General features: G+C 52.1%; 34 non-coding genes and 12 pseudogenes across 34 annotated transcripts; all 46 read left to right on the top strand.

Moving 5' to 3' along the window:
• The first annotated feature begins 249 nt into the window (after positions 1–249).
• LOC143337293 (5S ribosomal RNA) lies at positions 250–368 on the top strand. The gene has a single exon (XR_013078937.1). It is a non-coding gene; the product is annotated as a 5S ribosomal RNA (ribosomal RNA).
• A 280-nt stretch (positions 369–648) lies between these two features.
• On the top strand, positions 649–767 carry LOC143337292 (5S ribosomal RNA). Its single transcript, XR_013078936.1, has one exon. It is a non-coding gene; the product is annotated as a 5S ribosomal RNA (ribosomal RNA).
• Positions 768–1,038: 271 nt separating this feature from the next.
• LOC143336903 (5S ribosomal RNA) lies at positions 1,039–1,157 on the top strand. Its single transcript, XR_013078645.1, has one exon. It is a non-coding gene; the product is annotated as a 5S ribosomal RNA (ribosomal RNA).
• A 280-nt stretch (positions 1,158–1,437) lies between these two features.
• LOC143336962 (5S ribosomal RNA) lies at positions 1,438–1,546 on the top strand (annotated as a pseudogene).
• A 280-nt stretch (positions 1,547–1,826) lies between these two features.
• Positions 1,827–1,945, top strand: LOC143337291 (5S ribosomal RNA). Its single transcript, XR_013078935.1, has one exon. It is a non-coding gene; the product is annotated as a 5S ribosomal RNA (ribosomal RNA).
• A 271-nt stretch (positions 1,946–2,216) lies between these two features.
• LOC143337290 (5S ribosomal RNA) lies at positions 2,217–2,335 on the top strand. The gene has a single exon (XR_013078934.1). It is a non-coding gene; the product is annotated as a 5S ribosomal RNA (ribosomal RNA).
• Positions 2,336–2,606: 271 nt separating this feature from the next.
• LOC143337289 (5S ribosomal RNA) lies at positions 2,607–2,725 on the top strand. Its single transcript, XR_013078933.1, has one exon. It is a non-coding gene; the product is annotated as a 5S ribosomal RNA (ribosomal RNA).
• A 280-nt stretch (positions 2,726–3,005) lies between these two features.
• On the top strand, positions 3,006–3,114 carry LOC143336961 (5S ribosomal RNA; annotated as a pseudogene).
• A 271-nt stretch (positions 3,115–3,385) lies between these two features.
• LOC143337288 (5S ribosomal RNA) lies at positions 3,386–3,504 on the top strand. The gene has a single exon (XR_013078932.1). It is a non-coding gene; the product is annotated as a 5S ribosomal RNA (ribosomal RNA).
• Positions 3,505–3,784: 280 nt separating this feature from the next.
• LOC143337286 (5S ribosomal RNA) lies at positions 3,785–3,903 on the top strand. Its single transcript, XR_013078930.1, has one exon. It is a non-coding gene; the product is annotated as a 5S ribosomal RNA (ribosomal RNA).
• Positions 3,904–4,174: 271 nt separating this feature from the next.
• LOC143336901 (5S ribosomal RNA) lies at positions 4,175–4,293 on the top strand. Its single transcript, XR_013078644.1, has one exon. It is a non-coding gene; the product is annotated as a 5S ribosomal RNA (ribosomal RNA).
• A 280-nt stretch (positions 4,294–4,573) lies between these two features.
• Positions 4,574–4,682, top strand: LOC143336960 (5S ribosomal RNA; annotated as a pseudogene).
• A 280-nt stretch (positions 4,683–4,962) lies between these two features.
• LOC143337285 (5S ribosomal RNA) lies at positions 4,963–5,081 on the top strand. Its single transcript, XR_013078929.1, has one exon. It is a non-coding gene; the product is annotated as a 5S ribosomal RNA (ribosomal RNA).
• Positions 5,082–5,352: 271 nt separating this feature from the next.
• Positions 5,353–5,471, top strand: LOC143337284 (5S ribosomal RNA). The gene has a single exon (XR_013078928.1). It is a non-coding gene; the product is annotated as a 5S ribosomal RNA (ribosomal RNA).
• Positions 5,472–5,751: 280 nt separating this feature from the next.
• LOC143337283 (5S ribosomal RNA) lies at positions 5,752–5,870 on the top strand. The gene has a single exon (XR_013078927.1). It is a non-coding gene; the product is annotated as a 5S ribosomal RNA (ribosomal RNA).
• Positions 5,871–6,141: 271 nt separating this feature from the next.
• LOC143337282 (5S ribosomal RNA) lies at positions 6,142–6,260 on the top strand. The gene has a single exon (XR_013078926.1). It is a non-coding gene; the product is annotated as a 5S ribosomal RNA (ribosomal RNA).
• Positions 6,261–6,540: 280 nt separating this feature from the next.
• LOC143336959 (5S ribosomal RNA) lies at positions 6,541–6,649 on the top strand (annotated as a pseudogene).
• Positions 6,650–6,929: 280 nt separating this feature from the next.
• On the top strand, positions 6,930–7,038 carry LOC143336958 (5S ribosomal RNA; annotated as a pseudogene).
• Positions 7,039–7,309: 271 nt separating this feature from the next.
• Positions 7,310–7,428, top strand: LOC143337281 (5S ribosomal RNA). The gene has a single exon (XR_013078925.1). It is a non-coding gene; the product is annotated as a 5S ribosomal RNA (ribosomal RNA).
• A 271-nt stretch (positions 7,429–7,699) lies between these two features.
• LOC143336888 (5S ribosomal RNA) lies at positions 7,700–7,818 on the top strand. Its single transcript, XR_013078631.1, has one exon. It is a non-coding gene; the product is annotated as a 5S ribosomal RNA (ribosomal RNA).
• A 271-nt stretch (positions 7,819–8,089) lies between these two features.
• On the top strand, positions 8,090–8,208 carry LOC143336900 (5S ribosomal RNA). The gene has a single exon (XR_013078643.1). It is a non-coding gene; the product is annotated as a 5S ribosomal RNA (ribosomal RNA).
• Positions 8,209–8,488: 280 nt separating this feature from the next.
• Positions 8,489–8,597, top strand: LOC143336957 (5S ribosomal RNA; annotated as a pseudogene).
• A 280-nt stretch (positions 8,598–8,877) lies between these two features.
• LOC143337280 (5S ribosomal RNA) lies at positions 8,878–8,996 on the top strand. The gene has a single exon (XR_013078924.1). It is a non-coding gene; the product is annotated as a 5S ribosomal RNA (ribosomal RNA).
• Positions 8,997–9,267: 271 nt separating this feature from the next.
• LOC143336858 (5S ribosomal RNA) lies at positions 9,268–9,386 on the top strand. Its single transcript, XR_013078603.1, has one exon. It is a non-coding gene; the product is annotated as a 5S ribosomal RNA (ribosomal RNA).
• A 280-nt stretch (positions 9,387–9,666) lies between these two features.
• On the top strand, positions 9,667–9,785 carry LOC143337278 (5S ribosomal RNA). Its single transcript, XR_013078923.1, has one exon. It is a non-coding gene; the product is annotated as a 5S ribosomal RNA (ribosomal RNA).
• Positions 9,786–10,056: 271 nt separating this feature from the next.
• Positions 10,057–10,175, top strand: LOC143337277 (5S ribosomal RNA). Its single transcript, XR_013078922.1, has one exon. It is a non-coding gene; the product is annotated as a 5S ribosomal RNA (ribosomal RNA).
• Positions 10,176–10,455: 280 nt separating this feature from the next.
• On the top strand, positions 10,456–10,564 carry LOC143336956 (5S ribosomal RNA; annotated as a pseudogene).
• Positions 10,565–10,835: 271 nt separating this feature from the next.
• On the top strand, positions 10,836–10,954 carry LOC143337276 (5S ribosomal RNA). The gene has a single exon (XR_013078921.1). It is a non-coding gene; the product is annotated as a 5S ribosomal RNA (ribosomal RNA).
• A 271-nt stretch (positions 10,955–11,225) lies between these two features.
• On the top strand, positions 11,226–11,344 carry LOC143336899 (5S ribosomal RNA). Its single transcript, XR_013078642.1, has one exon. It is a non-coding gene; the product is annotated as a 5S ribosomal RNA (ribosomal RNA).
• A 280-nt stretch (positions 11,345–11,624) lies between these two features.
• LOC143336955 (5S ribosomal RNA) lies at positions 11,625–11,733 on the top strand (annotated as a pseudogene).
• A 280-nt stretch (positions 11,734–12,013) lies between these two features.
• LOC143337274 (5S ribosomal RNA) lies at positions 12,014–12,132 on the top strand. Its single transcript, XR_013078919.1, has one exon. It is a non-coding gene; the product is annotated as a 5S ribosomal RNA (ribosomal RNA).
• Positions 12,133–12,403: 271 nt separating this feature from the next.
• Positions 12,404–12,522, top strand: LOC143337273 (5S ribosomal RNA). The gene has a single exon (XR_013078918.1). It is a non-coding gene; the product is annotated as a 5S ribosomal RNA (ribosomal RNA).
• A 280-nt stretch (positions 12,523–12,802) lies between these two features.
• LOC143337272 (5S ribosomal RNA) lies at positions 12,803–12,921 on the top strand. The gene has a single exon (XR_013078916.1). It is a non-coding gene; the product is annotated as a 5S ribosomal RNA (ribosomal RNA).
• A 271-nt stretch (positions 12,922–13,192) lies between these two features.
• On the top strand, positions 13,193–13,311 carry LOC143337271 (5S ribosomal RNA). Its single transcript, XR_013078915.1, has one exon. It is a non-coding gene; the product is annotated as a 5S ribosomal RNA (ribosomal RNA).
• Positions 13,312–13,591: 280 nt separating this feature from the next.
• LOC143336953 (5S ribosomal RNA) lies at positions 13,592–13,700 on the top strand (annotated as a pseudogene).
• Positions 13,701–13,980: 280 nt separating this feature from the next.
• On the top strand, positions 13,981–14,089 carry LOC143336952 (5S ribosomal RNA; annotated as a pseudogene).
• Positions 14,090–14,360: 271 nt separating this feature from the next.
• On the top strand, positions 14,361–14,479 carry LOC143337270 (5S ribosomal RNA). Its single transcript, XR_013078914.1, has one exon. It is a non-coding gene; the product is annotated as a 5S ribosomal RNA (ribosomal RNA).
• A 271-nt stretch (positions 14,480–14,750) lies between these two features.
• Positions 14,751–14,869, top strand: LOC143336887 (5S ribosomal RNA). Its single transcript, XR_013078630.1, has one exon. It is a non-coding gene; the product is annotated as a 5S ribosomal RNA (ribosomal RNA).
• Positions 14,870–15,140: 271 nt separating this feature from the next.
• LOC143336898 (5S ribosomal RNA) lies at positions 15,141–15,259 on the top strand. The gene has a single exon (XR_013078641.1). It is a non-coding gene; the product is annotated as a 5S ribosomal RNA (ribosomal RNA).
• A 280-nt stretch (positions 15,260–15,539) lies between these two features.
• Positions 15,540–15,648, top strand: LOC143336950 (5S ribosomal RNA; annotated as a pseudogene).
• Positions 15,649–15,928: 280 nt separating this feature from the next.
• On the top strand, positions 15,929–16,047 carry LOC143337269 (5S ribosomal RNA). Its single transcript, XR_013078913.1, has one exon. It is a non-coding gene; the product is annotated as a 5S ribosomal RNA (ribosomal RNA).
• A 280-nt stretch (positions 16,048–16,327) lies between these two features.
• LOC143337267 (5S ribosomal RNA) lies at positions 16,328–16,446 on the top strand. Its single transcript, XR_013078912.1, has one exon. It is a non-coding gene; the product is annotated as a 5S ribosomal RNA (ribosomal RNA).
• Positions 16,447–16,717: 271 nt separating this feature from the next.
• LOC143337266 (5S ribosomal RNA) lies at positions 16,718–16,836 on the top strand. Its single transcript, XR_013078911.1, has one exon. It is a non-coding gene; the product is annotated as a 5S ribosomal RNA (ribosomal RNA).
• A 280-nt stretch (positions 16,837–17,116) lies between these two features.
• Positions 17,117–17,225, top strand: LOC143336949 (5S ribosomal RNA; annotated as a pseudogene).
• A 271-nt stretch (positions 17,226–17,496) lies between these two features.
• Positions 17,497–17,615, top strand: LOC143337265 (5S ribosomal RNA). The gene has a single exon (XR_013078910.1). It is a non-coding gene; the product is annotated as a 5S ribosomal RNA (ribosomal RNA).
• Positions 17,616–17,886: 271 nt separating this feature from the next.
• Positions 17,887–18,005, top strand: LOC143337264 (5S ribosomal RNA). The gene has a single exon (XR_013078909.1). It is a non-coding gene; the product is annotated as a 5S ribosomal RNA (ribosomal RNA).
• Positions 18,006–18,111: the final 106 nt, after the last annotated feature.

Below are 18,111 nucleotides of genomic sequence, written 5' to 3'. Positions count from 1 at the left end.
CTGTTCCTTCTTTAGTGGAATGGCCAGGCTTAGGGGACCCATGGAGCTTTAATCCGTCAGGCCCGTGTGTGCAACCACCAAAAGTGTGTCCATTGATTGACTTGCCTTCTTTAGAAGTCGGATTTGTTGGGCCGCACAATCAAAGCGGCCTCAACATTTCCAGACAAGTGAAAGGAGAAAGCCCTCACAGCCCAGAGTGTACATACACAGGGCACATGTATAAAAAGCTTGTGTGCATCAGTGCTTGCGGCTTACGGCCATACCAGCCTGACAACGCCCGATCTCGTCCGATCTCGGAAGCTAAGCAGGGTCGGGCCTGGTTAGTACTTGGATGGGAGACCGCCTGGGAATACCAGGTGCTGTAAGCCTTTTCTTCTGCTCTTTCACCAGTAGAGGGTGCTGTTCCTTCTTTAGTGGAATGGCCAGGCTTAGGGGACCCATGGAGCTTTAATCCGTCAGGCCCGTGTGTGCAACCACCAAAAGTGTGTCCATTGATTGACTTGCCTTCTTTAGAAGTCGGATTTGTTGGGCCGCACAATCAAAGCGGCCTCAACATTTCCAGACAAGTGAAAGGAGAAAGCCCTCACAGCCCAGAGTGTACATACACAGGGCACATGTATAAAAAGCTTGTGTGCATCAGTGCTTGCGGCTTACGGCCATACCAGCCTGACAACGCCCGATCTCGTCCGATCTCGGAAGCTAAGCAGGGTCGGGCCTGGTTAGTACTTGGATGGGAGACCGCCTGGGAATACCAGGTGCTGTAAGCCTTTTCTTCACCAGTAGAGGGTGCTGTTCCTTCTTTAGTGGAATGGCCAGGCTTAGGGGACCCATGGAGCTTTAATCCGTCAGGCCCGTGTGTGCAACCACCAAAAGTGTGTCCATTGATTGACTTGCCTTCTTTAGAAGTCGGATTTGTTGGGCCGCACAATCAAAGCGGCCTCAACATTTCCAGACAAGTGAAAGGAGAAAGCCCTCACAGCCCAGAGTGTACATACACAGGGCACATGTATAAAAAGCTTGTGTGCATCAGTGCTTGCGGCTTATGGCCATACCAGCCTGACAACGCCCGATCTCGTCCGATCTCGGAAGCTAAGCAGGGTCGGGCCTGGTTAGTACTTGGATTGGAGACCGCCTGGGAATACCAGGTGCTGTAAGCCTTTTCTTCTCCTCTTTCACCAGTAGAGGGTGCTGTTCCTTCTTTAGTGGAATGGCGAGGCTTAGGGGACCCATGGAGCTTTAATCCGTCAGGCCCGTGTGTGCAACCACCAAAAGTGTGTCCATTGATTGACTTGCCTTCTTTAGAAGTCGGATTTGTTGGGCCGCACAATCAAAGCGGCCTCAACATTTCCAGACAAGTGAAAGGAGAAAGCCCTCACACCCCAGAGTGTACATACACAGGGCACATGTATAAAAAGCTTGTGTGCATCAGTGCTTGCGGCTTACGGCCATACCAGCCTGACAGCGCCCGATCTCGGAAGCTAAGCAGGGTCGGGCCTGGTTAGTACTTGGATGGGAGACCGCCTGGGAATACCAGGTGCTGTAAGCCTTTTCTTCTCCTCTTTCACCAGTAGAGGGTGCTGTTCCTTCTTTAGTGGAATGGCCAGGCTTAGGGGACCCATGGAGCTTTAATCCGTCAGGCCCGTGTGTGCAACCACCAAAAGTGTGTCCATTGATTGACTTGCCTTCTTTAAAAGTCGGATTTGTTGGGCCGCACAATCAAAGCGGCCTCAACATTTCCAGACAAGTGAAAGGAGAAAGCCCTCACAGCCCAGAGTGTACATACACAGGGCACATGTATAAAAAGCTTGTGTGCATCAGTGCTTGCGGCTTACGGCCATACCAGCCTGACAACGCCCGATCTCGTCCGATCTCGGAAGCTAAGCAGGGTCGGGCCTGGTTAGTACTTGGATGGGAGACCGCCTGGGAATACCAGGTGCTGTAAGCCTTTTCTTCACCAGTAGAGGGTGCTGTTCCCTCTTTAGTGGAATGGCCAGGCTTAGGGGACCCATGGAGCTTTAATCCGTCAGGCCCGTGTGTGCAACCACCAAAAGTGTGTCCATTGATTGACTTGCCTTCTTTAGAAGTCGGATTTGTTGGGCCGCACAATCAAAGCGGCCTCAACATTTCCAGACAAGTGAAAGGAGAAAGCCCTCACAGCCCAGAGTGTACATACACAGGGCACATGTATAAAAAGCTTGTGTGCATCAGTGCTTGCGGCTTACGGCCATACCAGCCTGACAACGCCCGATCTCGTCCGATCTCGGAAGCTAAGCAGGGTCGGGCCTGGTTAGTACTTGGATGGGAGACCGCCTGGGAATACCAGGTGCTGTAAGCCTTTTCTTCACCAGTAGAGGGTGCTGTTCCTTCTTTAGTGGAATGGCCAGGCTTAGGGGACCCATGGAGCTTTAATCCGTCAGGCCCGTGTGTGCAACCACCAAAAGTGTGTCCATTGATTGACTTGCCTTCTTTAGAAGTCGGATTTGTTGGGCCGCACAATCAAAGCGGCCTCAACATTTCCAGACAAGTGAAAGGAGAAAGCCCTCACAGCCCAGAGTGTACATACACAGGGCACATGTATAAAAAGCTTGTGTGCATCAGTGCTTGCGGCTTACGGCCATACCAGCCTGACAACGCCCGATCTCGTCCGATCTCGGAAGCTAAGCAGGGTCGGGCCTGGTTAGTACTTGGATGGGAGACCGCCTGGGAATACCAGGTGCTGTAAGCCTTTTCTTCTCCTCTTTCACCAGGAGAGGGTGCTGTTCCTTCTTTAGTGGAATGGCCAGGCTTAGGGGACCCATGGAGCTTTAATCCGTCAGGCCCGTGTGTGCAACCACCAAAAGTGTGTCCATTGATTGACTTGCCTTCTTTAGAAGTCGGATTTGTTGGGCCGCACAATCAAAGCGGCCTCAACATTTCCAGACAAGTGAAAGGAGAAAGCCCTCACACCCCAGAGTGTACATACACAGGGCACATGTATAAAAAGCTTGTGTGCATCAGTGCTTGCGGCTTACGGCCATACCAGCCTGACAGCGCCCGATCTCGGAAGCTAAGCAGGGTCGGGCCTGGTTAGTACTTGGATGGGAGACCGCCTGGGAATACCAGGTGCTGTAAGCCTTTTCTTCACCAGTAGAGGGTGCTGTTCCTTCTTTAGTGGAATGGCCAGGCTTAGGGGACCCATGGAGCTTTAATCCGTCAGGCCCGTGTGTGCAACCACCAAAAGTGTGTCCATTGATTGACTTGCCTTCTTTAGAAGTCGGATTTGTTGGGCCGCACAATCAAAGCGGCCTCAACATTTCCAGACAAGTGAAAGGAGAAAGCCCTCACAGCCCAGAGTGTACATACACAGGGCACATGTATAAAAAGCTTGTGTGCATCAGTGCTTGCGGCTTACGGCCATACCAGCCTGACAACGCCCGATCTCGTCCGATCTCGGAAGCTAAGCAGGGTCGGGCCTGGTTAGTACTTGGATGGGAGACCGCCTGGGAATACCAGGTGCTGTAAGCCTTTTCTTCTGCTCTTTCACCAGTAGAGGGTGCTGTTCCTTCTTTAGTGGAATGGCCAGGCTTAGGGGACCCATGGAGCTTTAATCCGTCAGGCCCGTGTGTGCAACCACCAAAAGTGTGTCCATTGATTGACTTGCCTTCTTTAGAAGTCGGATTTGTTGGGCCGCACAATCAAAGCGGCCTCAACATTTCCAGACAAGTGAAAGGAGAAAGCCCTCACAGCCCAGAGTGTACATACACAGGGCACATGTATAAAAAGCTTGTGTGCATCAGTGCTTGCGGCTTACGGCCATACCAGCCTGACAACGCCCGATCTCGTCCGATCTCGGAAGCTAAGCAGGGTCGGGCCTGGTTAGTACTTGGATGGGAGACCGCCTGGGAATACCAGGTGCTGTAAGCCTTTTCTTCACCAGTAGAGGGTGCTGTTCCTTCTTTAGTGGAATGGCCAGGCTTAGGGGACCCATGGAGCTTTAATCCGTCAGGCCCGTGTGTGCAACCACCAAAAGTGTGTCCATTGATTGACTTGCCTTCTTTAGAAGTCGGATTTGTTGGGCCGCACAATCAAAGCGGCCTCAACATTTCCAGACAAGTGAAAGGAGAAAGCCCTCACAGCCCAGAGTGTACATACACAGGGCACATGTATAAAAAGCTTGTGTGCATCAGTGCTTGCGGCTTATGGCCATACCAGCCTGACAACGCCCGATCTCGTCCGATCTCGGAAGCTAAGCAGGGTCGGGCCTGGTTAGTACTTGGATTGGAGACCGCCTGGGAATACCAGGTGCTGTAAGCCTTTTCTTCTCCTCTTTCACCAGTAGAGGGTGCTGTTCCTTCTTTAGTGGAATGGCGAGGCTTAGGGGACCCATGGAGCTTTAATCCGTCAGGCCCGTGTGTGCAACCACCAAAAGTGTGTCCATTGATTGACTTGCCTTCTTTAGAAGTCGGATTTGTTGGGCCGCACAATCAAAGCGGCCTCAACATTTCCAGACAAGTGAAAGGAGAAAGCCCTCACACCCCAGAGTGTACATACACAGGGCACATGTATAAAAAGCTTGTGTGCATCAGTGCTTGCGGCTTACGGCCATACCAGCCTGACAGCGCCCGATCTCGGAAGCTAAGCAGGGTCGGGCCTGGTTAGTACTTGGATGGGAGACCGCCTGGGAATACCAGGTGCTGTAAGCCTTTTCTTCTCCTCTTTCACCAGTAGAGGGTGCTGTTCCTTCTTTAGTGGAATGGCCAGGCTTAGGGGACCCATGGAGCTTTAATCCGTCAGGCCCGTGTGTGCAACCACCAAAAGTGTGTCCATTGATTGACTTGCCTTCTTTAAAAGTCGGATTTGTTGGGCCGCACAATCAAAGCGGCCTCAACATTTCCAGACAAGTGAAAGGAGAAAGCCCTCACAGCCCAGAGTGTACATACACAGGGCACATGTATAAAAAGCTTGTGTGCATCAGTGCTTGCGGCTTACGGCCATACCAGCCTGACAACGCCCGATCTCGTCCGATCTCGGAAGCTAAGCAGGGTCGGGCCTGGTTAGTACTTGGATGGGAGACCGCCTGGGAATACCAGGTGCTGTAAGCCTTTTCTTCACCAGTAGAGGGTGCTGTTCCCTCTTTAGTGGAATGGCCAGGCTTAGGGGACCCATGGAGCTTTAATCCGTCAGGCCCGTGTGTGCAACCACCAAAAGTGTGTCCATTGATTGACTTGCCTTCTTTAGAAGTCGGATTTGTTGGGCCGCACAATCAAAGCGGCCTCAACATTTCCAGACAAGTGAAAGGAGAAAGCCCTCACAGCCCAGAGTGTACATACACAGGGCACATGTATAAAAAGCTTGTGTGCATCAGTGCTTGCGGCTTACGGCCATACCAGCCTGACAACGCCCGATCTCGTCCGATCTCGGAAGCTAAGCAGGGTCGGGCCTGGTTAGTACTTGGATGGGAGACCGCCTGGGAATACCAGGTGCTGTAAGCCTTTTCTTCTGCTCTTTCACCAGTAGAGGGTGCTGTTCCTTCTTTAGTGGAATGGCCAGGCTTAGGGGACCCATGGAGCTTTAATCCGTCAGGCCCGTGTGTGCAACCACCAAAAGTGTGTCCATTGATTGACTTGCCTTCTTTAGAAGTCGGATTTGTTGGGCCGCACAATCAAAGCGGCCTCAACATTTCCAGACAAGTGAAAGGAGAAAGCCCTCACAGCCCAGAGTGTACATACACAGGGCACATGTATAAAAAGCTTGTGTGCATCAGTGCTTGCGGCTTACGGCCATACCAGCCTGACAACGCCCGATCTCGTCCGATCTCGGAAGCTAAGCAGGGTCGGGCCTGGTTAGTACTTGGATGGGAGACCGCCTGGGAATACCAGGTGCTGTAAGCCTTTTCTTCACCAGTAGAGGGTGCTGTTCCTTCTTTAGTGGAATGGCCAGGCTTAGGGGACCCATGGAGCTTTAATCCGTCAGGCCCGTGTGTGCAACCACCAAAAGTGTGTCCATTGATTGACTTGCCTTCTTTAGAAGTCGGATTTGTTGGGCCGCACAATCAAAGCGGCCTCAACATTTCCAGACAAGTGAAAGGAGAAAGCCCTCACAGCCCAGAGTGTACATACACAGGGCACATGTATAAAAAGCTTGTGTGCATCAGTGCTTGCGGCTTACGGCCATACCAGCCTGACAACGCCCGATCTCGTCCGATCTCGGAAGCTAAGCAGGGTCGGGCCTGGTTAGTACTTGGATGGGAGACCGCCTGGGAATACCAGGTGCTGTAAGCCTTTTCTTCTCCTCTTTCACCAGGAGAGGGTGCTGTTCCTTCTTTAGTGGAATGGCCAGGCTTAGGGGACCCATGGAGCTTTAATCCGTCAGGCCCGTGTGTGCAACCACCAAAAGTGTGTCCATTGATTGACTTGCCTTCTTTAGAAGTCGGATTTGTTGGGCCGCACAATCAAAGCGGCCTCAACATTTCCAGACAAGTGAAAGGAGAAAGCCCTCACACCCCAGAGTGTACATACACAGGGCACATGTATAAAAAGCTTGTGTGCATCAGTGCTTGCGGCTTACGGCCATACCAGCCTGACAGCGCCCGATCTCGGAAGCTAAGCAGGGTCGGGCCTGGTTAGTACTTGGATGGGAGACCGCCTGGGAATACCAGGTGCTGTAAGCCTTTTCTTCTCCTCTTTCACCAGTAGAGGGTGCTGTTCCTTCTTTAGTGGAATGGCCAGGCTTCGGGGACCCATGGAGCTTTAATCCGTCAGGCCCGTGTGTGCAACCACCAAAAGTGTGTCCATTGATTGACTTGCCTTCTTTAAAAGTCGGATTTGTTGGGCCGCACAATCAAAGCGGCCTCAACATTTCCAGACAAGTGAAAGGAGAAAGCCCTCACACCCCAGAGTGTACATACACAGGGCACATGTATAAAAAGCTTGTGTGCATCAGTGCTTGCGGCTTACGGCCATACCAGCCTGACAGCGCCCGATCTCGGAAGCTAAGCAGGGTCGGGCCTGGTTAGTACTTGGATGGGAGACCGCCTGGGAATACCAGGTGCTGTAAGCCTTTTCTTCACCAGTAGAGGGTGCTGTTCCTTCTTTAGTGGAATGGCCAGGCTTAGGGGACCCATGGAGCTATAATCCGTCAGGCCCGTGTGTGCAACCACCAAAAGTGTGTCCATTGATTGACTTGCCTTCTTTAAAAGTCGGATTTGTTGGGCCGCACAATCAAAGCGGCCTCAACATTTCCAGACAAGTGAAAGGAGAAAGCCCTCACAGCCCAGAGTGTACATACACAGGACACATGTATAAAAAGCTTGTGTGCATCAGTGCTTGCGGCTTACGGCCATACCAGCCTGACAACGCCCGATCTCGTCCGATCTCGGAAGCTAAGCAGGGTCGGGCCTGGTTAGTACTTGGATGGGAGACCGCCTGGGAATACCAGGTGCTGTAAGCCTTTTCTTCACCAGTAGAGGGTGCTGTTCCTTCTTTAGTGGAATGGCCAGGCTTAGGGGACCCATGGAGCTTTAATCCGTCAGGCCCGTGTGTGCAACCACCAAAAGTGTGTCCATTGATTGACTTGCCTTCTTTAAAAGTCGGATTTGTTGGGCCGCACAATCAAAGCGGCCTCAACATTTCCAGACAAGTGAAAGGAGAAAGCCCTCACAGCCCAGAGTGTACATACACAGGGCACATGTATAAAAAGCTTGTGTGCATCAGTGCTTGCGGCTTACGGCCATACCAGCCTGACAACGCCCGATCTCGTCCGATCTCGGAAGCTAAGCAGGGTCGGGCCTGGTTAGTACTTGGATGGGAGACAGCCTGGGAATACCAGGTGCTGTAAGCCTTTTCTTCACCAGTAGAGGGTGCTGTTCCTTCTTTAGTGGAATGGCCAGGCTTAGGGGACCCATGGAGCTTTAATCCGTCAGGCCCGTGTGTGCAACCACCAAAAGTGTGTCCATTGATTGACTTGCCTTCTTTAGAAGTCGGATTTGTTGGGCCGCACAATCAAAGCGGCCTCAACATTTCCAGACAAGTGAAAGGAGAAAGCCCTCACAGCCCAGAGTGTACATACACAGGGCACATGTATAAAAAGCTTGTGTGCATCAGTGCTTGCGGCTTATGGCCATACCAGCCTGACAACGCCCGATCTCGTCCGATCTCGGAAGCTAAGCAGGGTCGGGCCTGGTTAGTACTTGGATTGGAGACCGCCTGGGAATACCAGGTGCTGTAAGCCTTTTCTTCTCCTCTTTCACCAGTAGAGGGTGCTGTTCCTTCTTTAGTGGAATGGCGAGGCTTAGGGGACCCATGGAGCTTTAATCCGTCAGGCCCGTGTGTGCAACCACCAAAAGTGTGTCCATTGATTGACTTGCCTTCTTTAGAAGTCGGATTTGTTGGGCCGCACAATCAAAGCGGCCTCAACATTTCCAGACAAGTGAAAGGAGAAAGCCCTCACACCCCAGAGTGTACATACACAGGGCACATGTATAAAAAGCTTGTGTGCATCAGTGCTTGCGGCTTACGGCCATACCAGCCTGACAGCGCCCGATCTCGGAAGCTAAGCAGGGTCGGGCCTGGTTAGTACTTGGATGGGAGACCGCCTGGGAATACCAGGTGCTGTAAGCCTTTTCTTCTCCTCTTTCACCAGTAGAGGGTGCTGTTCCTTCTTTAGTGGAATGGCCAGGCTTAGGGGACCCATGGAGCTTTAATCCGTCAGGCCCGTGTGTGCAACCACCAAAAGTGTGTCCATTGATTGACTTGCCTTCTTTAAAAGTCGGATTTGTTGGGCCGCACAATCAAAGCGGCCTCAACATTTCCAGACAAGTGAAAGGAGAAAGCCCTCACAGCCCAGAGTGTACATACACAGGGCACATGTATAAAAAGCTTGTGTGCATCAGTGCTTGCGGCTTACGGCCATACCAGCCTGACAACGCCCGATCTCGTCCGATCTCGGAAGCTAAGCAGGGTCGGGCCTGGTTAGTACTTGGATGGGAGACCGCCTGGGAATACCAGGTGCTGTAAGCCTTTTCTTCACCAGTAGAGGGTGCTGTTCCTTCTTTAGTGGAATGGCCAGGCTTAGGGGACCCATGGAGCTTTAATCCGTCAGGCCCGTGTGTGCAACCACCAAAAGTGTGTCCATTGATTGACTTGCCTTCTTTAGAAGTCGGATTTGTTGGGCCGCACAATCAAAGCGGCCTCAACATTTCCAGACAAGTGAAAGGAGAAAGCCCTCACACCCCAGAGTGTACATACACAGGGCACATGTATAAAAAGCTTGTGTGCATCAGTGCTTGCGGCTTACGGCCATACCAGCCTGACAGCGCCCGATCTCGTCCGATCTCGGAAGCTAAGCAGGGTCGGGCCTGGTTAGTACTTGGATGGGAGACCGCCTGGGAATACCAGGTGCTGTAAGCCTTTTCTTCTGCTCTTTCACCAGTAGAGGGTGCTGTTCCTTCTTTAGTGGAATGGCCAGGCTTAGGGGACCCATGGAGCTTTAATCCGTCAGGCCCGTGTGTGCAACCACCAAAAGTGTGTCCATTGATTGACTTGCCTTCTTTAGAAGTCGGATTTGTTGGGCCGCACAATCAAAGCGGCCTCAACATTTCCAGACAAGTGAAAGGAGAAAGCCCTCACAGCCCAGAGTGTACATACACAGGGCACATGTATAAAAAGCTTGTGTGCATCAGTGCTTGCGGCTTACGGCCATACCAGCCTGACAACGCCCGATCTCGTCCGATCTCGGAAGCTAAGCAGGGTCGGGCCTGGTTAGTACTTGGATGGGAGACCGCCTGGGAATACCAGGTGCTGTAAGCCTTTTCTTCACCAGTAGAGGGTGCTGTTCCTTCTTTAGTGGAATGGCCAGGCTTAGGGGACCCATGGAGCTTTAATCCGTCAGGCCCGTGTGTGCAACCACCAAAAGTGTGTCCATTGATTGACTTGCCTTCTTTAGAAGTCGGATTTGTTGGGCCGCACAATCAAAGCGGCCTCAACATTTCCAGACAAGTGAAAGGAGAAAGCCCTCACAGCCCAGAGTGTACATACACAGGGCACATGTATAAAAAGCTTGTGTGCATCAGTGCTTGCGGCTTACGGCCATACCAGCCTGACAACGCCCGATCTCGTCCGATCTCGGAAGCTAAGCAGGGTCGGGCCTGGTTAGTACTTGGATGGGAGACCGCCTGGGAATACCAGGTGCTGTAAGCCTTTTCTTCTCCTCTTTCACCAGGAGAGGGTGCTGTTCCTTCTTTAGTGGAATGGCCAGGCTTAGGGGACCCATGGAGCTTTAATCCGTCAGGCCCGTGTGTGCAACCACCAAAAGTGTGTCCATTGATTGACTTGCCTTCTTTAGAAGTCGGATTTGTTGGGCCGCACAATCAAAGCGGCCTCAACATTTCCAGACAAGTGAAAGGAGAAAGCCCTCACACCCCAGAGTGTACATACACAGGGCACATGTATAAAAAGCTTGTGTGCATCAGTGCTTGCGGCTTACGGCCATACCAGCCTGACAGCGCCCGATCTCGGAAGCTAAGCAGGGTCGGGCCTGGTTAGTACTTGGATGGGAGACCGCCTGGGAATACCAGGTGCTGTAAGCCTTTTCTTCACCAGTAGAGGGTGCTGTTCCTTCTTTAGTGGAATGGCCAGGCTTAGGGGACCCATGGAGCTTTAATCCGTCAGGCCCGTGTGTGCAACCACCAAAAGTGTGTCCATTGATTGACTTGCCTTCTTTAGAAGTCGGATTTGTTGGGCCGCACAATCAAAGCGGCCTCAACATTTCCAGACAAGTGAAAGGAGAAAGCCCTCACAGCCCAGAGTGTACATACACAGGGCACATGTATAAAAAGCTTGTGTGCATCAGTGCTTGCGGCTTACGGCCATACCAGCCTGACAACGCCCGATCTCGTCCGATCTCGGAAGCTAAGCAGGGTCGGGCCTGGTTAGTACTTGGATGGGAGACCGCCTGGGAATACCAGGTGCTGTAAGCCTTTTCTTCACCAGTAGAGGGTGCTGTTCCTTCTTTAGTGGAATGGCCAGGCTTAGGGGACCCATGGAGCTTTAATCCGTCAGGCCCGTGTGTGCAACCACCAAAAGTGTGTCCATTGATTGACTTGCCTTCTTTAGAAGTCGGATTTGTTGGGCCGCACAATCAAAGCGGCCTCAACATTTCCAGACAAGTGAAAGGAGAAAGCCCTCACAGCCCAGAGTGTACATACACAGGGCACATGTATAAAAAGCTTGTGTGCATCAGTGCTTGCGGCTTATGGCCATACCAGCCTGACAACGCCCGATCTCGTCCGATCTCGGAAGCTAAGCAGGGTCGGGCCTGGTTAGTACTTGGATTGGAGACCGCCTGGGAATACCAGGTGCTGTAAGCCTTTTCTTCTCCTCTTTCACCAGTAGAGGGTGCTGTTCCTTCTTTAGTGGAATGGCGAGGCTTAGGGGACCCATGGAGCTTTAATCCGTCAGGCCCGTGTGTGCAACCACCAAAAGTGTGTCCATTGATTGACTTGCCTTCTTTAGAAGTCGGATTTGTTGGGCCGCACAATCAAAGCGGCCTCAACATTTCCAGACAAGTGAAAGGAGAAAGCCCTCACACCCCAGAGTGTACATACACAGGGCACATGTATAAAAAGCTTGTGTGCATCAGTGCTTGCGGCTTACGGCCATACCAGCCTGACAGCGCCCGATCTCGGAAGCTAAGCAGGGTCGGGCCTGGTTAGTACTTGGATGGGAGACCGCCTGGGAATACCAGGTGCTGTAAGCCTTTTCTTCTCCTCTTTCACCAGTAGAGGGTGCTGTTCCTTCTTTAGTGGAATGGCCAGGCTTAGGGGACCCATGGAGCTTTAATCCGTCAGGCCCGTGTGTGCAACCACCAAAAGTGTGTCCATTGATTGACTTGCCTTCTTTAAAAGTCGGATTTGTTGGGCCGCACAATCAAAGCGGCCTCAACATTTCCAGACAAGTGAAAGGAGAAAGCCCTCACAGCCCAGAGTGTACATACACAGGGCACATGTATAAAAAGCTTGTGTGCATCAGTGCTTGCGGCTTACGGCCATACCAGCCTGACAACGCCCGATCTCGTCCGATCTCGGAAGCTAAGCAGGGTCGGGCCTGGTTAGTACTTGGATGGGAGACCGCCTGGGAATACCAGGTGCTGTAAGCCTTTTCTTCACCAGTAGAGGGTGCTGTTCCCTCTTTAGTGGAATGGCCAGGCTTAGGGGACCCATGGAGCTTTAATCCGTCAGGCCCGTGTGTGCAACCACCAAAAGTGTGTCCATTGATTGACTTGCCTTCTTTAGAAGTCGGATTTGTTGGGCCGCACAATCAAAGCGGCCTCAACATTTCCAGACAAGTGAAAGGAGAAAGCCCTCACAGCCCAGAGTGTACATACACAGGGCACATGTATAAAAAGCTTGTGTGCATCAGTGCTTGCGGCTTACGGCCATACCAGCCTGACAACGCCCGATCTCGTCCGATCTCGGAAGCTAAGCAGGGTCGGGCCTGGTTAGTACTTGGATGGGAGACCGCCTGGGAATACCAGGTGCTGTAAGCCTTTTCTTCTGCTCTTTCACCAGTAGAGGGTGCTGTTCCTTCTTTAGTGGAATGGCCAGGCTTAGGGGACCCATGGAGCTTTAATCCGTCAGGCCCGTGTGTGCAACCACCAAAAGTGTGTCCATTGATTGACTTGCCTTCTTTAGAAGTCGGATTTGTTGGGCCGCACAATCAAAGCGGCCTCAACATTTCCAGACAAGTGAAAGGAGAAAGCCCTCACAGCCCAGAGTGTACATACACAGGGCACATGTATAAAAAGCTTGTGTGCATCAGTGCTTGCGGCTTACGGCCATACCAGCCTGACAACGCCCGATCTCGTCCGATCTCGGAAGCTAAGCAGGGTCGGGCCTGGTTAGTACTTGGATGGGAGACCGCCTGGGAATACCAGGTGCTGTAAGCCTTTTCTTCACCAGTAGAGGGTGCTGTTCCTTCTTTAGTGGAATGGCCAGGCTTAGGGGACCCATGGAGCTTTAATCCGTCAGGCCCGTGTGTGCAACCACCAAAAGTGTGTCCATTGATTGACTTGCCTTCTTTAGAAGTCGGATTTGTTGGGCCGCACAATCAAAGCGGCCTCAACATTTCCAGACAAGTGAAAGGAGAAAGCCCTCACAGCCCAGAGTGTACATACACAGGGCACATGTATAAAAAGCTTGTGTGCATCAGTGCTTGCGGCTTACGGCCATACCAGCCTGACAACGCCCGATCTCGTCCGATCTCGGAAGCTAAGCAGGGTCGGGCCTGGTTAGTACTTGGATGGGAGACCGCCTGGGAATACCAGGTGCTGTAAGCCTTTTCTTCTCCTCTTTCACCAGGAGAGGGTGCTGTTCCTTCTTTAGTGGAATGGCCAGGCTTAGGGGACCCATGGAGCTTTAATCCGTCAGGCCCGTGTGTGCAACCACCAAAAGTGTGTCCATTGATTGACTTGCCTTCTTTAGAAGTCGGATTTGTTGGGCCGCACAATCAAAGCGGCCTCAACATTTCCAGACAAGTGAAAGGAGAAAGCCCTCACACCCCAGAGTGTACATACACAGGGCACATGTATAAAAAGCTTGTGTGCATCAGTGCTTGCGGCTTACGGCCATACCAGCCTGACAGCGCCCGATCTCGGAAGCTAAGCAGGGTCGGGCCTGGTTAGTACTTGGATGGGAGACCGCCTGGGAATACCAGGTGCTGTAAGCCTTTTCTTCTCCTCTTTCACCAGTAGAGGGTGCTGTTCCTTCTTTAGTGGAATGGCCAGGCTTAGGGGACCCATGGAGCTTTAATCCGTCAGGCCCGTGTGTGCAACCACCAAAAGTGTGTCCATTGATTGACTTGCCTTCTTTAAAAGTCGGATTTGTTGGGCCGCACAATCAAAGCGGCCTCAACATTTCCAGACAAGTGAAAGGAGAAAGCCCTCACACCCCAGAGTGTACATACACAGGGCACATGTATAAAAAGCTTGTGTGCATCAGTGCTTGCGGCTTACGGCCATACCAGCCTGACAGCGCCCGATCTCGGAAGCTAAGCAGGGTCGGGCCTGGTTAGTACTTGGATGGGAGACCGCCTGGGAATACCAGGTGCTGTAAGCCTTTTCTTCACCAGTAGAGGGTGCTGTTCCTTCTTTAGTGGAATGGCCAGGCTTAGGGGACCCATGGAGCTATAATCCGTCAGGCCCGTGTGTGCAACCACCAAAAGTGTGTCCATTGATTGACTTGCCTTCTTTAAAAGTCGGATTTGTTGGGCCGCACAATCAAAGCGGCCTCAACATTTCCAGACAAGTGAAAGGAGAAAGCCCTCACAGCCCAGAGTGTACATACACAGGACACATGTATAAAAAGCTTGTGTGCATCAGTGCTTGCGGCTTACGGCCATACCAGCCTGACAACGCCCGATCTCGTCCGATCTCGGAAGCTAAGCAGGGTCGGGCCTGGTTAGTACTTGGATGGGAGACCGCCTGGGAATACCAGGTGCTGTAAGCCTTTTCTTCACCAGTAGAGGGTGCTGTTCCTTCTTTAGTGGAATGGCCAGGCTTAGGGGACCCATGGAGCTTTAATCCGTCAGGCCCGTGTGTGCAACCACCAAAAGTGTGTCCATTGATTGACTTGCCTTCTTTAAAAGTCGGATTTGTTGGGCCGCACAATCAAAGCGGCCTCAACATTTCCAGACAAGTGAAAGGAGAAAGCCCTCACAGCCCAGAGTGTACATACACAGGGCACATGTATAAAAAGCTTGTGTGCATCAGTGCTTGCGGCTTACGGCCATACCAGCCTGACAACGCCCGATCTCGTCCGATCTCGGAAGCTAAGCAGGGTCGGGCCTGGTTAGTACTTGGATGGGAGACAGCCTGGGAATACCAGGTGCTGTAAGCCTTTTCTTCACCAGTAGAGGGTGCTGTTCCTTCTTTAGTGGAATGGCCAGGCTTAGGGGACCCATGGAGCTTTAATCCGTCAGGCCCGTGTGTGCAACCACCAAAAGTGTGTCCATTGATTGACTTGCCTTCTTTAGAAGTCGGATTTGTTGGGCCGCACAATCAAAGCGGCCTCAACATTTCCAGACAAGTGAAAGGAGAAAGCCCTCACAGCCCAGAGTGTACATACACAGGGCACATGTATAAAAAGCTTGTGTGCATCAGTGCTTGCGGCTTATGGCCATACCAGCCTGACAACGCCCGATCTCGTCCGATCTCGGAAGCTAAGCAGGGTCGGGCCTGGTTAGTACTTGGATTGGAGACCGCCTGGGAATACCAGGTGCTGTAAGCCTTTTCTTCTCCTCTTTCACCAGTAGAGGGTGCTGTTCCTTCTTTAGTGGAATGGCGAGGCTTAGGGGACCCATGGAGCTTTAATCCGTCAGGCCCGTGTGTGCAACCACCAAAAGTGTGTCCATTGATTGACTTGCCTTCTTTAGAAGTCGGATTTGTTGGGCCGCACAATCAAAGCGGCCTCAACATTTCCAGACAAGTGAAAGGAGAAAGCCCTCACACCCCAGAGTGTACATACACAGGGCACATGTATAAAAAGCTTGTGTGCATCAGTGCTTGCGGCTTACGGCCATACCAGCCTGACAGCGCCCGATCTCGGAAGCTAAGCAGGGTCGGGCCTGGTTAGTACTTGGATGGGAGACCGCCTGGGAATACCAGGTGCTGTAAGCCTTTTCTTCTCCTCTTTCACCAGTAGAGGGTGCTGTTCCTTCTTTAGTGGAATGGCCAGGCTTAGGGGACCCATGGAGCTTTAATCCGTCAGGCCCGTGTGTGCAACCACCAAAAGTGTGTCCATTGATTGACTTGCCTTCTTTAAAAGTCGGATTTGTTGGGCCGCACAATCAAAGCGGCCTCAACATTTCCAGACAAGTGAAAGGAGAAAGCCCTCACAGCCCAGAGTGTACATACACAGGGCACATGTATAAAAAGCTTGTGTGCATCAGTGCTTGCGGCTTACGGCCATACCAGCCTGACAACGCCCGATCTCGTCCGATCTCGGAAGCTAAGCAGGGTCGGGCCTGGTTAGTACTTGGATGGGAGACCGCCTGGGAATACCAGGTGCTGTAAGCCTTTTCTTCTCCTCTTTCACCAGTAGAGGGTGCTGTTCCTTCTTTAGTGGAATGGCCAGGCTTAGGGGACCCATGGAGCTTTAATCCGTCAGGCCCGTGTGTGCAACCACCAAAAGTGTGTCCATTGATTGACTTGCCTTCTTTAGAAGTCGGATTTGTTGGGCCGCACAATCAAAGCGGCCTCAACATTTCCAGACAAGTGAAAGGAGAAAGCCCTCACAGCCCAGAGTGTACATACACAGGGCACATGTATAAAAAGCTTGTGTGCATCAGTGCTTGCGGCTTACGGCCATACCAGCCTGACAACGCCCGATCTCGTCCGATCTCGGAAGCTAAGCAGGGTCGGGCCTGGTTAGTACTTGGATGGGAGACCGCCTGGGAATACCAGGTGCTGTAAGCCTTTTCTTCACCAGTAGAGGGTGCTGTTCCTTCTTTAGTGGAATGGCCAGGCTTAGGGGACCCATGGAGCTTTAATCCGTCAGGCCCGTGTGTGCAACCACCAAAAGTGTGTCCATTGATTGACTTGCCTTCTTTAGAAGTCGGATTTGTTGGGCCGCACAATCAAAGCGGCCTCAACATTTCCAGACAAGTGAAAGGAGAAAGCCCTCACAGCCCAGAGTGTACATACACAGGGCACATGTATAAAAAGCTTGTGTGCATCAGTGCTTGCGGCTTACGGCCATACCAGCCTGACAACGCCCGATCTCGTCCGATCTCGGAAGCTAAGCAGGGTCGGGCCTGGTTAGTACTTGGATGGGAGACCGCCTGGGAATACCAGGTGCTGTAAGCCTTTTCTTCTCCTCTTTCACCAGGAGAGGGTGCTGTTCCTTCTTTAGTGGAATGGCCAGGCTTAGGGGACCCATGGAGCTTTAATCCGTCAGGCCCGTGTGTGCAACCACCAAAAGTGTGTCCATTGATTGACTTGCCTTCTTTAGAAGTCGGATTTGTTGGGCCGCACAATCAAAGCGGCCTCAACATTTCCAGACAAGTGAAAGGAGAAAGCCCTCACACCCCAGAGTGTACATACACAGGGCACATGTATAAAAAGCTTGTGTGCATCAGTGCTTGCGGCTTACGGCCATACCAGCCTGACAGCGCCCGATCTCGGAAGCTAAGCAGGGTCGGGCCTGGTTAGTACTTGGATGGGAGACCGCCTGGGAATACCAGGTGCTGTAAGCCTTTTCTTCACCAGTAGAGGGTGCTGTTCCTTCTTTAGTGGAATGGCCAGGCTTAGGGGACCCATGGAGCTATAATCCGTCAGGCCCGTGTGTGCAACCACCAAAAGTGTGTCCATTGATTGACTTGCCTTCTTTAAAAGTCGGATTTGTTGGGCCGCACAATCAAAGCGGCCTCAACATTTCCAGACAAGTGAAAGGAGAAAGCCCTCACAGCCCAGAGTGTACATACACAGGGCACATGTATAAAAAGCTTGTGTGCATCAGTGCTTGCGGCTTACGGCCATACCAGCCTGACAACGCCCGATCTCGTCCGATCTCGGAAGCTAAGCAGGGTCGGGCCTGGTTAGTACTTGGATGGGAGACCGCCTGGGAATACCAGGTGCTGTAAGCCTTTTCTTCACCAGTAGAGGGTGCTGTTCCTTCTTTAGTGGAATGGCCAGGCTTAGGGGACCCATGGAGCTTTAATCCGTCAGGCCCGTGTGTGCAACCACCAAAAGTGTGTCCATTGATTGACTTGCCTTCTTTAAAAGTCGGATTTGTTGGGCCGCACAATCAAAGCGGCCTCAACATTTCCAGACAAGTGAAAGGAGAAAGCCCTCACAGCCCAGAGTGTACATAAACAGGGCACATGTATAAAAAGCTTGTGTGCATCAGTGCTTGCGGCTTACGGCCATACCAGCCTGACAACGCCCGATCTCGTCCGATCTCGGAAGCTAAGCAGGGTCGGGCCTGGTTAGTACTTGGATGGGAGACCGCCTGGGAATACCAGGTGCTGTAAGCCTTTTCTTCACCAGTAGAGGGTGCTGTTCCTTCTTTAGTGGAATGGCCAGGCTTAGGGGACCCATGGAGCTTTAATCCGTCAGGCCCGTGTGTGCAACCACCAAAAG

This window comes from Chaetodon auriga, chromosome 18, assembly GCF_051107435.1.
Source record: "Chaetodon auriga isolate fChaAug3 chromosome 18, fChaAug3.hap1, whole genome shotgun sequence".
Classification (NCBI taxonomy): Eukaryota; Metazoa; Chordata; class Actinopteri; order Chaetodontiformes; family Chaetodontidae; genus Chaetodon; species Chaetodon auriga.
This window is presented reverse-complemented; position numbering and strand designations above follow the sequence as displayed.